This window comes from Antechinus flavipes, chromosome 6 (genome assembly GCF_016432865.1).
Source record: "Antechinus flavipes isolate AdamAnt ecotype Samford, QLD, Australia chromosome 6, AdamAnt_v2, whole genome shotgun sequence".
In the NCBI taxonomy this organism is placed as follows: domain Eukaryota; kingdom Metazoa; phylum Chordata; class Mammalia; order Dasyuromorphia; family Dasyuridae; genus Antechinus; species Antechinus flavipes.
Window position 1 is genome coordinate 254,314,577 of NC_067403.1, and position 14,315 is coordinate 254,328,891.

A 14,315-nucleotide genomic window follows, 5' to 3' on the forward strand; every position below is an offset into this window, starting at 1 on the left:
TATACCAAGATGAGGTCAAAATAGCTACATGATTTTTACAAAGAAGGTGATGCCATAAATAAATTAGGAGAACATGGAAGTGTTCTTGTCAGATCTATGAATAAAGGAAGACTTTAGGACTAAATCAGACATAGAAAGCATCACAAAATATAAAATGAATAATTTTGGTTACATTAAATGAAAAAGCTTTTACATAAACAAAACCAATGCAGCCAAAATGAGAAGCAGAACATGAGAGAGGTGATTTACAGCAAATTTCTCTGAAAAAAGGTTTCATTTCTCAAGTATATGGAGAGCTGAATCAAATTTATGATTACAGGCATTCCCTAACTGATAAAAATCATAGAATATGAAGTTTTTTCAAGAAATCAGCTACCTATAAACATATGGAAAATGCTTTAAATCACACGAATAGAGAAATCCAAATTAAAACAATTCTGAGATACCAACTCACATCTATCAGACTGGCAAATATGATAGAAAAAAGAACAAAATAAATTTTGGAAGGGATTTAGTGGGGAAAGTAGGATATTAAGGTAATCTTGGTATAGCTATTAACTGCTCTAACCATTCTGGAAAATAATTTGGAACCAAACTCAAGGGCTATAAAACTGTGCATACATTTTGATCCAGCAATATCACTTCTAGGTATGTATCCCAAAAACATTTTTTTAAGGGAAAAGAATCTATCTGTACAAATTAGCTTTTTTTGGTGGCTAAGAACTGAAAATTGAAGGGGTGTTCAATTGAGGAATGAACAAGTAATCTTATATAATTTTGGTGGAATATTATTATATTGTAAGAAATGATAAGCAGGATGCTTTCAGAAAAAAACTTGGGAAAAGTTACAAAAATAAACAAAACCAGGAGAACATTGTACAAAGTAACTGCAATATTGTACAATGAGGAATTGTAGGTGACTTCGCTATTCTCAGTAATACAATGATCCAAGATAATTCCTAAGATTTCTTGATGGGAAATGCAGTAATACAATTATCCAAGATAATTCCTAAGACTTCTTGATGGGAAATGCTATCTACCTCCAGAGAAAGAATTGATGGCATCTGAAGGCAGATCAGAGCATAATTCTTCCTCTCTTCCACCTCTCTCTCTCTCTCTCTCTCTCTCTCTCTCTCTCTCTCTCTCTCTCTCTCTCTCTTTTTCTCTCTCTCTCTCTTTCTCTCCATATCTCCCTCCCTTTCTGTCTCTCTCTGTATCTCTGTCTCTGTATGTCTGCCTGTCTCTCCCTGCTTTTTCTCTGTTTCTTTCTTTTTCAGATTTCCCCCCCCAAAAAAATGATGATGGGAATATTTTACATGATGGCACATATACAACTTATATCAGATTGTTTACCATCTCAGGGAAAGGGAGGAGAGGAAGGAAGGGATAAAATTCAAAACTCAAAATTAAAAATAACAATGAATTTAAATAACGTTTTTAAATGTAATTGGAAAATATTAAGTACTATTAATTAATAATTAAATTATTATACAATTACAAAATATAAATCAAATTAAATAATTAATTAATAATTAGATTAATAAATTAAATATATTATTAAAATATTAAAAATATATTTTTAAAAATCTCCACCCGCTTCACATTACAAATCTGTGTTTCCTGAACTAGGGAGTCCACCTCCCACTTTCTGTGTCTTTGTATGTGCAGTTGTTCATAACTAGGACATATAACCATCTCACCTTTCCCTTCTGGAATCTTTGGCTGTCTTCAAGACTCAGCTCCTACTGAAGCCTTTTCTGATCACTCTACTTAATGATCCCCTTGTCCTCCTGGATTTAACTGTATTCAGGGAGCATTGCCTCCCCAGCAGAATATGAAGGTTTGTGTCCCTAGCACTGAGTACAGACCCTGGAACCCAACAGCTATTTAATGAAAACTTATTGACCTGAACTGCATCTAATAATGAACTCTGGGCCACAAGTGAGATGTATTTTCTCTGCTTTCCCCACTGTCTTCTGCAGTTTTTCAACAGGAATACTTTTTTATGGACTTACATTGAATCTTCAGGACTTGGGGTACAATATTAAAATCCTCCAGGTTATTTTAGGATTTTCCAGCTTCCTATCCAGGTTTGGAATCATTTTCATAATGAATTGCTTTGGCCGTCGAACGATAGCAATACTTTGCCTCCTCTTTGCTGGACTGTTCACACTTCTCTGTGCATTTCTGCCTCAAGGTAAGAGAATGGGTTTTGAGGAAAGGGGAACAGGGGAAGGAGGAGTAGTGTAGGATCAGAGGCAGCTAGGTGGCCCAGGAGATAGAGCAAAGGCAGTTAGAAAGCCCAATAGACAAAAGTATTGGTGCTGGAGTCAGTATGACTTGAGTTCAAAACCAGCCTCAGATAGATGACCCTGAGCAAATTATTTACCTTCTGCCTGTTTCTATTTTCTCATCTATAAAATGGGGATAATAATAGTACCTCCCTCAAGAAGTTTTGTCAGATAATAGTTGTAATGTTCTCAGTCCATTGCCTGGCACACGATAGGCATTATAAAAATATCAGCTATGTTATCATTGTCATCTGTGAGGAGTTCCTTGGCCATCCTTAAGGCTGGATTTAATGCGTCTTCCTGAACTGGTCAGACCTCCCCTCTACCTCCCACTTTGGAGCATAGGGACATTGAAATGAATCTGGAACTTAGGATCTTGATTCTGCCAAGGGACTATTAGGGCAAGGATATCCTTCTGGTTGTCTTCATTATTTCCTATCATTTAGAATACAAAGGTCTTCAGTCAGGAATGAATGATCATGATGGGCTCCTTGAATGTTAGGACCCTACCAAGGAGATGGAGATCTGATCTCAAAGCTGCGAAGTACTTCCCATTTACACTGGATATCTCTTGTACCCATGGTTGTTTGTATGCTGCCTCCCTCGTTAGAATATGAGCTGCTTATGGACCAGGATCTTGTTTTTTACCTTCTTTGAATCCCCAGCACTTAGCACAGTACTTGACATGTAGTAAGTGCTTAATGGATACTCATCAGTGACTGAGTTCAAGTCTCATCTCATGCATACTATCTGTGTGATCCTGAGCAGATCACTGAACTCTTTTTTTTTTCATTTATTGTTTTTTTTATTTTTTATTTTTAGCTTTTTATTTACAAGATATATGCATGGGTAATTTTTCAGTATTGACAATTGCAAAACCTTTTTGAACTCTTTTTTTTTTGAGGCAAAAAAGTAGGTTTATTACACTAAGAAAACAACTTTCTTAGCAGGTAAAATCCTATTAGGATTTTTGCCTGAACTCTTCAATGTACTAAGCAACTCATAAATTGTAGATTGTAGAGAAAAGACCGATCTGAGTTAGTAGAGTGAATTTCTTTACCTGTATGTCCCCTATACACCTACAAAAAGGATGAAATCATAGGTCTACTAATCCCCAATGATTATTATGACTAGAAGTTTGAGATCCCTGACTCACAGTATCCTAGATCTAAGCTGGAAGGGACCTCAGAGGCCTTCTAATCCAAATCCCATTTTTAACAGATGAGGAAACTGAGGCCCAGAGAATTGAACTGATTTTCTCAAGATCATAAAGTTGTGAGTCTCATAGATGGAATTTGAACTCAGGTCCTTTGGTTCCAATGGCATCAGTCTTTCCACTATGCTATGATGCCTCCTCAACTTTCTCATTTTAAAGATGAGGAAATAGACTCAGAAAGGAGAATGAACTTGCCCACTGATGCAGAGCTAATAAATGGTATAACTAGGACTTGCACTCAGGCCAGGATAGATAACAAAATAGAAAGAGATAATAGATAGATGGATGGATGGATGGATGGATGATTGAGTAGATAGTTGGATGAATGGAGAAATAGATAGATGGATGAATAGATCGATTCATTGCAAAAAGACAATGAACTTGCCCAGAGATAAAGAGCTAATAAATGGCATAACAAGTACTTGCATTCAGGCCAAGATAGATAACTAGAGAGAAAGGATAGGTTGATGGATGATGCGTGAGTAGATAGATAGATGAATAGATGGTTGGATGAATGGACAAATAGATAGATGGATGGATTGATACATTGATAGGTAGATATAGATGGATAGATAGATACTCAGAGATGAATGAGTGGATAGGTATATGAGTAGATGGAGGCATAGAAGGATGGTTGGATAGATAGATGAAAGGATGGATTGAGAGGGGGTAGATGGTAGAGCAAGAGACAAAGAGATAGATGGATAGCATGAACAAGTGAATGGAATGAATGAGGGATAAATGGCTGTCATGTGGTTGGAATTCAGCTTTGCTGAACTCCTTAAGGGAAGGGATTGTGGAATTTATCTTTATGCTACTCCCTCAGCACTTAGTAGAGAGCCTGATACACAGGAAGGTCACATTGAGTATTGATTGTCTACCAGATGAAACAAATCAGTAATAGTGGCCATTTCGAGAACGTTTTAAGGTTTGCAGATTGCTTTTCATGTATTTTCTCATGTATTTCATGTATTATCTCATATGTTCCTCACAATCCTGGGAGGTAAATGCCAAGATCCCCATTTTACAGATGAGGAAACTGGGCTGAGGAAAATTAAATGACTTGCCTGGAGTCATCCAGCTAGTGAAATTTAAGGCAGGATTTGAACATAGATTTTCCTGATTTTAAGTCTACCATTTTTATCCCCATATCACTTAAATACCTCTAATACATCTACCTAATATATAATATATACCACTCTCTATATACCTCTAATAAAAAATAAAATAAAGGGATGGATAGATGGGTAGGTAGATGAAAGGAATGATTAAACAGAAGAATAAGTTGAGGGATGATTCTATGGGAAAATATGTCAATTGATAGTGTGAATAAATGAATGAATGAATGAACAAATAAGTGGCTCCAAGATGTGTGGAGTTCTGGTTTAATGAGATTTTTTGGTGTTCTGTCTTATAGGAATTTTGCAGGTGACTTTGACAATGCTAGGAATCAACTGTGTCGTGATCTGCATTTCGTGTAATTCTGTCTATCACTCTGAGCTCCTCCCCACTATAGTCAGGTAGGACAGAGAATTTGGGGACAAAGTAGCAGCCATTACCATTGCTGGGGGAAGGGGAATGAAAATCTAAACTAGCTCTCCCAGGAGAAGTGTCAGGGTGATTGTTTGCATCTAGGGCTCTCCCTGACATAACCAGGCTCCCACCTTCAAGATCCAGAGATCCTGACCCTGCTCCCCAGTCACCACCCATCCACACCAAATAACATCTTCTCTCAAACTTAGATCATTCTCTCAGACTTTCCTGTGGCTCTGGATAAACACTTCCATCTTCCTTGAAAGCAACCTCCTGATTAAGGACCAGAAACCATCTAAGTTAGTTCTTTGATCAAAAAGATAGTGAACCATCCTGGACTCAGAGAGGAAATGTTTCTAACTTCATTGGGGCTGCCATGGCCTCTGTCCCATGTGGCCTTTGGAGACCCAGAGTCCCTTTCTTGTCTCAGCGATGTCCCAGGAGACAGGGCAAGTCACTTAAGCAAAAAAGAATTCTCAGCCTGGTGAAATGCACACTTGTTGAATGTGAGAGCATGGGCGGGCATTCTGGGACTGTGTCCAAACAGCTCTCCATAGGATCGCCATCGATCCAGCAGTTGGTGTATAAGCAAAAGACTCCATAACATTTAGATTTTTGCTAAACATCTGCCAGCATGCCACTGATTGTCCCTAAGAAAAATAAGGGGGGGGGCTCCTCATCTTCATCATCATTATCACATGTTAACCCAATTGCCTCAAGAAAAAAAAATATTGTAGTCCTCAAAACTATCCTAGCTTTTCTAATCAACAGTTCCTCTCTTGAAGAAGTTTATGCTCTTCTGGAATAGAGATATGGCCCAAGTTGCCACCAAGGGAGGAGTGCCATCCTCACAATAGATGAAGAAAGTTGATTCTCTACCCCTTCAGCCTTAGGTATCAAAGACAACCAGGAGAATTAAAGCTCCTGGGACAAATTGGATTTAACATATTTGCTTACCAATTTCTTCAAATGAATAAATTCCAGGAGCCCCTGAGTTTTCCATCGTTTTTAAGAATTTCACCCCTCCACGAATATACACTGCCCACGCTGCTAACCGAAGGGAAGGGTATCTTTAACAGGGACTGAGTATAGACTTGTATAGAATCCCCGAATCTGAGAGTTGGACAGGACCTCAACGGCTACCTAATCCAACTCATGCATCATGGGATCTTCCTTATAACACACTCATCAGGTGATTGTCCAGCAACTGTTTGAAGGCCTCCAAGGAGGAGGACTTCTCCACTTCTTGAGACTGTGACAATAAGCTCTCCTTTGTCCTGACAGGAACAGGTGCAGGGGAATTGTTCTCACCATAGATCGGCTAGGGCCGATGCTGGCCCCACTGGTTAGTATACTCAAGCACTATATTCCGGCCCTGCCATGGATCATCTTTGCACTCCTAAGCATCACTGCCAGCTTTGTGGTCTTCTTCTTCCTCCTGAAACCCAAAACAAACCAATACCTGACACCATCCAAGACCTAGAATGTGGGTGAGTACTGCCTGGGGGGTCTTGGAAAAGTCCCTTAACTTGCCTAAGCTTCATTTTCTCATTTCTCGTCCATCAATTGGACCAGGTAGATTTACTTTACTTGACACTTACTGTATGCTTTAAAAAGCTTTATGCTAAGCACTTGGGAAACATATATAAACAGTCTCTATCCTGAAGGAGTTTATATCCTACTAGGGGAAGAACATATATATGAGAGCATCACGGGCCTGGAACAATATTTTGGTCTGGAGAGTCACAGGGAGGGTCAATGGAGCCTCAGGGGAGTCTATTGACAAGGCCTTTTCAGGAGCACTGGCAATATTGTTTTCAGAACTTTTCAAGATTTGGAAAGGGACTGAAAGAGGGGTGGAATATGGGGGACAAATGTCAGAATTGCCACCAGATGGCGCCCAAAGACATAGATTCTTTGTACAAAAAGACATTCAAGTCATCAAATCACCATCAAGATTCTCCTGGCAATTGGATTTACAGGTGAATTCTACCAAACATTTAAAGAACAATTAATTCCAATACTATGTAAACTATTTGGAAAAAATAGGTAAAGAAGGAGTTGTAGAGGGCCGAAACTATTGAATCGATGCACTGAGGTCAGGATGGCTGAGCACTTGAGACTAACTACCGATTGGACAGTACTCTATGGGCATATGCTTGGAAAATGTCCTTTCCACTAGCCGTACTGGCTCGATGATTGGTGTATAGAGGATTGTAGGAGGGGCTAGGGGGTAGAGTAAGACGAGCCAGAGTTACACTCTTGGCGGTAGACAAGGGAGAAGGTGGTTGCGGAGATTCTGCTTCCATCCTGTTCAATCCTGCATCTAAGGACAGAGAATAAAGATCAGGGACTTTTGCTTATCCTGACTCTGGCTGATTCTGGGGTGATCTGGGTGCTAGCGCAGTCATTACAAGGAGTCCTGCTAAATTCCTTCTATGACACAAATGTGGTGCTGATACCTAAACCAGGAAGAGCCAAAACAGAGAAAGAAAATTATGGCCCCACATCCCTAATGAATATTGATGCAAAAATTTTAAACAAAATATTAGCAAAGATATTACAACAACTTAACAGGGTAATACACTACGACCAAGCAAGATGTATACCAGGAATGCAGGGTTGGTTCAATATCAGGAAAACTATTGCTATAACTGACCATATCAACAACAAAACTCACAGAAATTATCTGATAATCACAATTGATGAGAAAAAGCTTTTGGCAAAATACAGCATTCCTCTTAGAATTCTCCTTGTCCCCATCTCAGATAAGTTTCTTCCCCCAATCAAATGAGGGAATATTTGTAAAAGAATTATGGCAGTACTTGGTATGTAGTGGGTATTTCAAAAATACTTAATCCTTTTCCTTCATTGAATATACTCATGTTTCTTTATTTTACATTCATTTATGAACAGACATTCAAGAAAAGAAGCAAGAGCTGAGGGTGACACCATGGTGAAAGTAAGCCAATTTTAGGACTACTCCCAGAAATCTAATTAAGAAGAAAATGATGCTAGTCTAACCCAGAGTTTCCTCTTCTTCTGGTGGGGAGGAGATGCATCCAGCCTTTATAGCACCAGTGATCCTGTTTGAATTTCAGGTTTCCAATTAGTAGTACAAATCAATCAATAAGCCCTAATTAAACACTTACCAATCATCTCTGTACCACCTCACATTGGTTAATATGACAAAAAGGGGGGGGATGTGGGAAAAGTGGGATACTAATACACTATTGGTGCAATGGATCCATCCATTCTGGAGAGCAATTTGAAATTATGCCTGAAGGTCAATTAAACTGTTTATACTTTTTGATTCAGTAACACCCCTAATAAGTCTATATCTCAAAGAGATTTTGTTGTGTGCTTTTTGAAATGGGAAAAAGACTATTTGCAAAACCAGAACCTTATACACAACAACAGCATCATTGTATGATCATGTATGATCAATCATGAATGATCTAGCTATTCCCAGCAATAAAATGATCCGACAATCCAAAGGTGTCATGTCAAAAATTGCTATCCACCTTCAGAGAAAGAACTGATGGATGCAGAACAAAGTATATAATTTTCACTTTATTTTTTCATGTTTTTTTCCCTTGTGGCCCATCTCTTCTTTCACAACATGACTAATATGGAAATCTGCTTTTCACAATTGCACAAAAATAGTCTATATCAAATTGCTCACTGACGTGGGGAAGGGACAGATGAGACAGAAGGAACTTAAAAATTTTTAATGAATGTTTAAATTTGTTTTTACATGTAATTGGAAAAAATAAAGTACTATTTAAAACATTAAACACTTACTAAATGCTAATCCCTAGAGATAAAAAGGCAAAAATCCAGCAAGCTTTGCTTATAAGATCACATTCTATTTGGGGAGATAGTACAAACCCAGATAAATAAATACAAAAGATACGTAAAATAAAGCATCCCAGAGAACCCTCCACAGAAAATTTTATACAGTGCTCACTCCAAGGAGTATCCACAAGCAGAAGTCAGTGGTTGGAAGACTTGACCTTTAACAATCCCTGCTTTAAGACACTTCCCCTTGAGCAGAATCTGGATTTCCTATGGAATTAACTACCCCTGTTTCAAGACCTCCAGCCTGGAAAGGGGGCTCAAAAGTTATTTCGATGTTCCCAGCTTAGCCTCCTTAAAACTCTCTAGTGTTTGATTCTTTAGGATCAAAGACAAACTCTTCTACCAGGCCTTTCAAGCCCTCTACAAATTGGTTCTCACTAAACTTAATTCTCTTGATTCCCCTTGTTAAACCTCTCTTCTACTTGAACTTGCCATCCAACCCTAACCCTAACCCACTTACACACCTTTGCCCAGGCTGTGTCCCTATAATTTTCCAAACTTACCTTTCCCTCTGAAAATCTTTATGTACCAACTCCAAAAGAAAAAAACTTCCTCATTCTCCTAGTTGTCAGAAAAAAAAAGTTCCTTATTCTCCTAGTTATACTATGACCTTTCCTTCCTCAAATTGCCTTCTATATTCATTCTTCTATATATATTATGTCTACCATTCACCCCATAGAATGCAAATCCCTGAAAGGTAGGGATTATTTTTTTTTCTTTCTTTGTTTTTGTTTCATGTCTTCATCATCCAGAATGGTGCTTGGTCTAGTGAAGATAATGAGGTCTAGATATGGGGTACCTAAATGAAATTAGGGTTTAATTGAGGTCTAGTGGCAGGTTTGGGGTACAGGGAGTCAAATAGAGCTCCCCTGCAACCCCATTGGATTTGACGCAAGGGTGAAGAGTTAAATGAGGTCTAGTAGTGGCACAAGAGTCCCCTGGAAAGGAATTTACAGACACGAAAACCTAGATTGATAAAAGAGGTTTATTATGGGGGTTGGACATAAGGTTAAAGTTTAGTTAAGGAAACAGGTGAAGGTAGAGATAAGAGGACACTGGAAACAGAATTCCAGTGGGCAGAGAGTCCTTGGGATGCCAGGTATGGTGCTGGCACGTTTAGACCCTCTGCAAAGAGAGGACTCCAGCTTGACTCTTTTTTAATGAGAGATTTAGCTAAAGGGGCCCGTGAGTGGCATCCCAAGTTGGCTCCTTGCTGGGTTTCAGTGGGAGCTTGAATTTGCTTGGTGGAGGTTGGGAAACCTGAGCAGATCATTAGAATGGGGGCTGGGACAGCATTGTTACTACTGGGCTTATATCCCAAAGAGATACTAAAGAAGGGAAAGGGACCTGTATGTGCAAAAATGTTTGTGGCAGCCCTGTTTGTAGTGGCCAGAAACTGGAAACTGAGTAGATGCCCATCAATGGGAGAATGGCTGAATAAGTTGTGGTATATGAATGTTATGGAATATTATTGTTCGGTAAGAAATGACCAACAGGATGATTTCAGAAAGACATGGAGAGACTTACACGAACTGATGCTGAGGGAAATGAGCAGGACCAGGAGATCATTATACACTTCTACAACAATACTATATGATGATCCATTCTGATGGACATGGCTATCTTCAACAATGAGATGAAACCAATCAATTCCAATAGAGCAGTAATGAATTGAACCAGCTACATTCAGCAAAAGAACTCTGGGACATGACTATGATCCACTACATAGAATTTCCAATCCCTCTATTTTTGTCCGCCTGCATTTTTGATTTCTTTCACAGGTTAATTGTACACTATTTCAGAGTCTGACTCTTTTTGTACAGCAAAATGATGGTTAGGATATGTATACATATATTGTATTTGACTTATACTTTAACATATTTAACATGTATTGGTCAACTTGCCATCTAATGGAAGGGGAGGGGGGAAGGAAGGAAAAAGTTGGAACAAAAGGATTTGCAACTGTCAATACTGAAAAATTACCTATGCACATATCTTGTAAATAAAAAAGCTATTTAAAAAAAAAAGAATGGGGGCTGAGAGAGCCCAAGTTGGCTCAGATCTGATGGGGACTGGGACAAGTCCAGATCTCCTACTGGAATTCAAAGGGATGCTTTTGACCAGGATTTGTGCATCAAAGGTCCTAGCTTCCTGAGTTGATAATGCATCAGCTAGGAGGGGTTGGGAATCAGAAAGGAATAAATCAATCTGAAAGGACTATTTTCTTAAAGGAACTACAACCCACATCAGGGACTTCATAAATATTGGTGGAGTTAAAGTTAATTCAGTAAAGAAATGAATTATTAAATTATTAAAATAAATTATTAAAAACCAACCTCAGCAGTTGGCATGAAATAGGAAGAATTCTCCATGGAAAACCTCAGGGTTTCATATTTCCATTTATAGAGTAAATGCGACTTTTGCTTGTAACAAAATGATCTGGGAAGGAGAAAGGCGAAACCCAGGTGGCTAATTCTCCAATTGATAAATGTCTAAAGATATGAAGAAGCAATTTTCTTTTTCTTTTTTTTTTTTTTTTGCTGCAGAAAAATGTGGAAACATTTATTTAAATTGATGCAAAGTTAAAGTCAGGCAAACAATATATGGAAGCAAATGTATCTAATACTCCAGTATTGAATAAAAACAAAGACCTCAGCTACTGGGATACAAATTAACTCCCTGAAAAAAAACTTTAAAAATTGGACAGAAATATGGAAGAAATAAGTATAGATCATCACCTTACACCTTATTGAAAGATAAATTCCAATGGGGAACATGTCCTAGATCTAAAAAAAAATCACATTAATTAGAGAAATGTAGAAAAAATACCTGAAGAAGCAATTTTCAAAGGAAAAACATCCAAGGTATTAAGATGCTATTAATAATAAAATGGTGACAATAATAAGTAGAATTTCTAAAGAGCCTTAAGATTTGTAAAGTGTGACTTTACAAATGTTATTTTATTCTCATGCCAACTCTGTGCCCAGAATCACATGCCTAGTGTCAGAAATAGAATTCCAATTCAGGTTTTCCTGATTCTGGATGTTGTGTCCTATCTACTGCAGTTCCTAGATGCCCCAGATGGAAAAATGATCCCAACCCCTAATAATTAGAAAAAATGTGAAATAATAACTCTGAGATTCCAGATCAAACCCAGCAGATTGGCAAAGATGACCAAGAAATAAAAATGACAAGTGTCAGGTTCTCTGAAAACAAGTACATCGATGTACTTTTGGAGAGGGGGAAAGGGAGCAGTGGCAGGGGGCAGAGGAGGAAGAAGCGGTCCACCAGCTCTTCACCCAGCTGGGACAGCAGAAGGATGGATATGTATACTCTGGCTTCAAGGCCAGAAGATTGAAGAAGTAGATGAAATCTTTTGGGGCTAAAAGGCCAAAGAAGGGACCTCAAACTTAGGGAATCTATGAGAAAACCTTCAAGAAAAGCTGCAAGGGAAGGTGGTCCTAAAGGAGAGATCCAAGCAGGGCTGGGCTGGGGAACAGCTCCAGCTGGGGAGCCCCTGAGTTGGGCAGTTAATAATCAATCATGTTAACAATCAGTGCCAACTCTGTGCCAAATTCAATTGTTTCTGCCCTGTTAAAAGGGTACAGGTGCTTTCGGCTCCCAGAGGCAAAGTTCACCCTTCATTGAGCAGCTGATAATAAGTCAGGTGGCCACAAGATCAAGGCTCTGAGACCAGAGACAGATTAATGATCTTTATGAACTACTCACCCCACAGTCCTTAAGGCACTCCCCAAGTGCAGGGAACTTGGTCATTTTCTCTGAGGGGAACTATAATCCATAAACAGCAACCAGGAGAGATGACTCTGGCTCCCCAAAACAGAACACCTTCTTCCTTTTCTAGTACAAAGTCTCCATTTTATTTTTTTTAAATAAAAAGATCAGGGATGTATCCACACAGAAAATTTCATAGATGGACTTTCTATTGCTTGACTATTTTTCTTTTTTCATATTTTTCCCAATTATATATAAAAAATCTTTAACATTTTTAAATTTTGCATTCCAAATCTCTCTCTATCTTCCTCAACCTTGCCCTCCCCCATTGAAAAGGTAAGCAATTTTGTGTATGTTATATTATTTACAGTCATGCAAAATATATTTTCATATTAGTTATATTGGAAAAGAAAAGAATAAATTAAATATATGAAAGTATAAAGAAAAATAAAGTTTTAAAAATATGCTTTGATTGTGTATACCCTCTGATCCAGCAGTGTCTCTACTGGGTCTCTTTCCCAGAGATCATAAAAAAGGGGAAAGCACATGTGCAAAAGTGTTTGTGGCAGCCTTTTTTGTAGTGACAAAAAATGGAAAGTGAGTGGTTTCCCATGAATTGGAGAATGGTTGAATAAGTTATGGCCTATGAATGTTATGGAATATTATTGTTCTATAACAAAAGGTCAGCAGGATGATTTTAGAGAGGTCTGGAGGGACTTACAGGAAGTGATACTAAGTGAAGTGAGTAGAACCAAAAGAATGTTCTACACGGCAATGTGTTTTCTTTCTTTTTTTTTCCTTTTTGGTCTGATTTTTTCAGCATGTGCAACATAATTGTGGAAATATGTATAGAAGAATTGCATATATTTAACATATGTAAAACATATATTTAACAAATATTGGATTACTTACTGTCTAGGGAAGGATATAGGGGAAAGAGATGGAAAAAATTTGGAAAACAAGGTTTTGCAAAGGTAAATGTTGAAAATTATCTATGCATATGTTTTGAAAATAAAAGGTTAAAGAAGGTATGCTTTGACTTTCATTCAGAGTCTATTAATCTTTTCTCTGGAAGTAGATAACGATTTTCATCATAAGTCCTTTGAAATTGTCTTGGATCATTGTGTCACTGAAAAAAACGAAATCATTCCCAGTTGGTCATCATAGTTTATTGTTATTATGTACCATGTTCTCTGCTTCTGCTCACTTCACTTTGACAATACTCGCATCAGTTCGTGAAAGTCATTCTAGGTTTTCTGAAAATATCCTACTTGTCTTTTATGAGAGCACAACAGTATTGCACTACAATCATATACCCCTGATTGTTCAGCCATTCCCCGATTGATGGGTACCCTGGCAATTTCCAATTCTTTGTCACACAAAAAGAGCTGCTATAAATGTTTTTGTTCACATAGGTCATTTTCCCTTTTGTGTGTATGTGTGTGTGTGTGTGTGTGTGTTTTTTTAGAATACAGAACTAATAGTAGTATTGCTGGATCAAAGAGTATACACAGTTTTATAGCCCTTTGCACATAGTTCCAAATTATTTTTCCAGAATGGTTGAATCAGTTCACTGTTGGAATCTTTACAAATTGTTAAGTCATTAGAGTTGATAGAGACAATAATTATCTAATTTAGCATGGTTCAGTATCACTGATCTGATCTTACAAAGAGATGTTTAA

The 14,315-nt window shown here is 38.0% G+C and overlaps 1 long non-coding RNA gene across 1 annotated transcript; it reads left to right on the plus strand.

The window, feature by feature from the left end:
* Window positions 1-1,989: 1,989 nt before the first annotated feature.
* LOC127540741 (uncharacterized) lies at window positions 1,990-8,837 on the plus strand. The gene is made up of 4 exons (XR_007948270.1): window positions 1,990-2,197; window positions 4,925-5,027; window positions 6,325-6,530; window positions 7,957-8,837. It is a non-coding gene; the product is annotated as an uncharacterized LOC127540741 (long non-coding RNA).
* The last annotated feature ends 5,478 nt before the right edge of the window (window positions 8,838-14,315 follow it).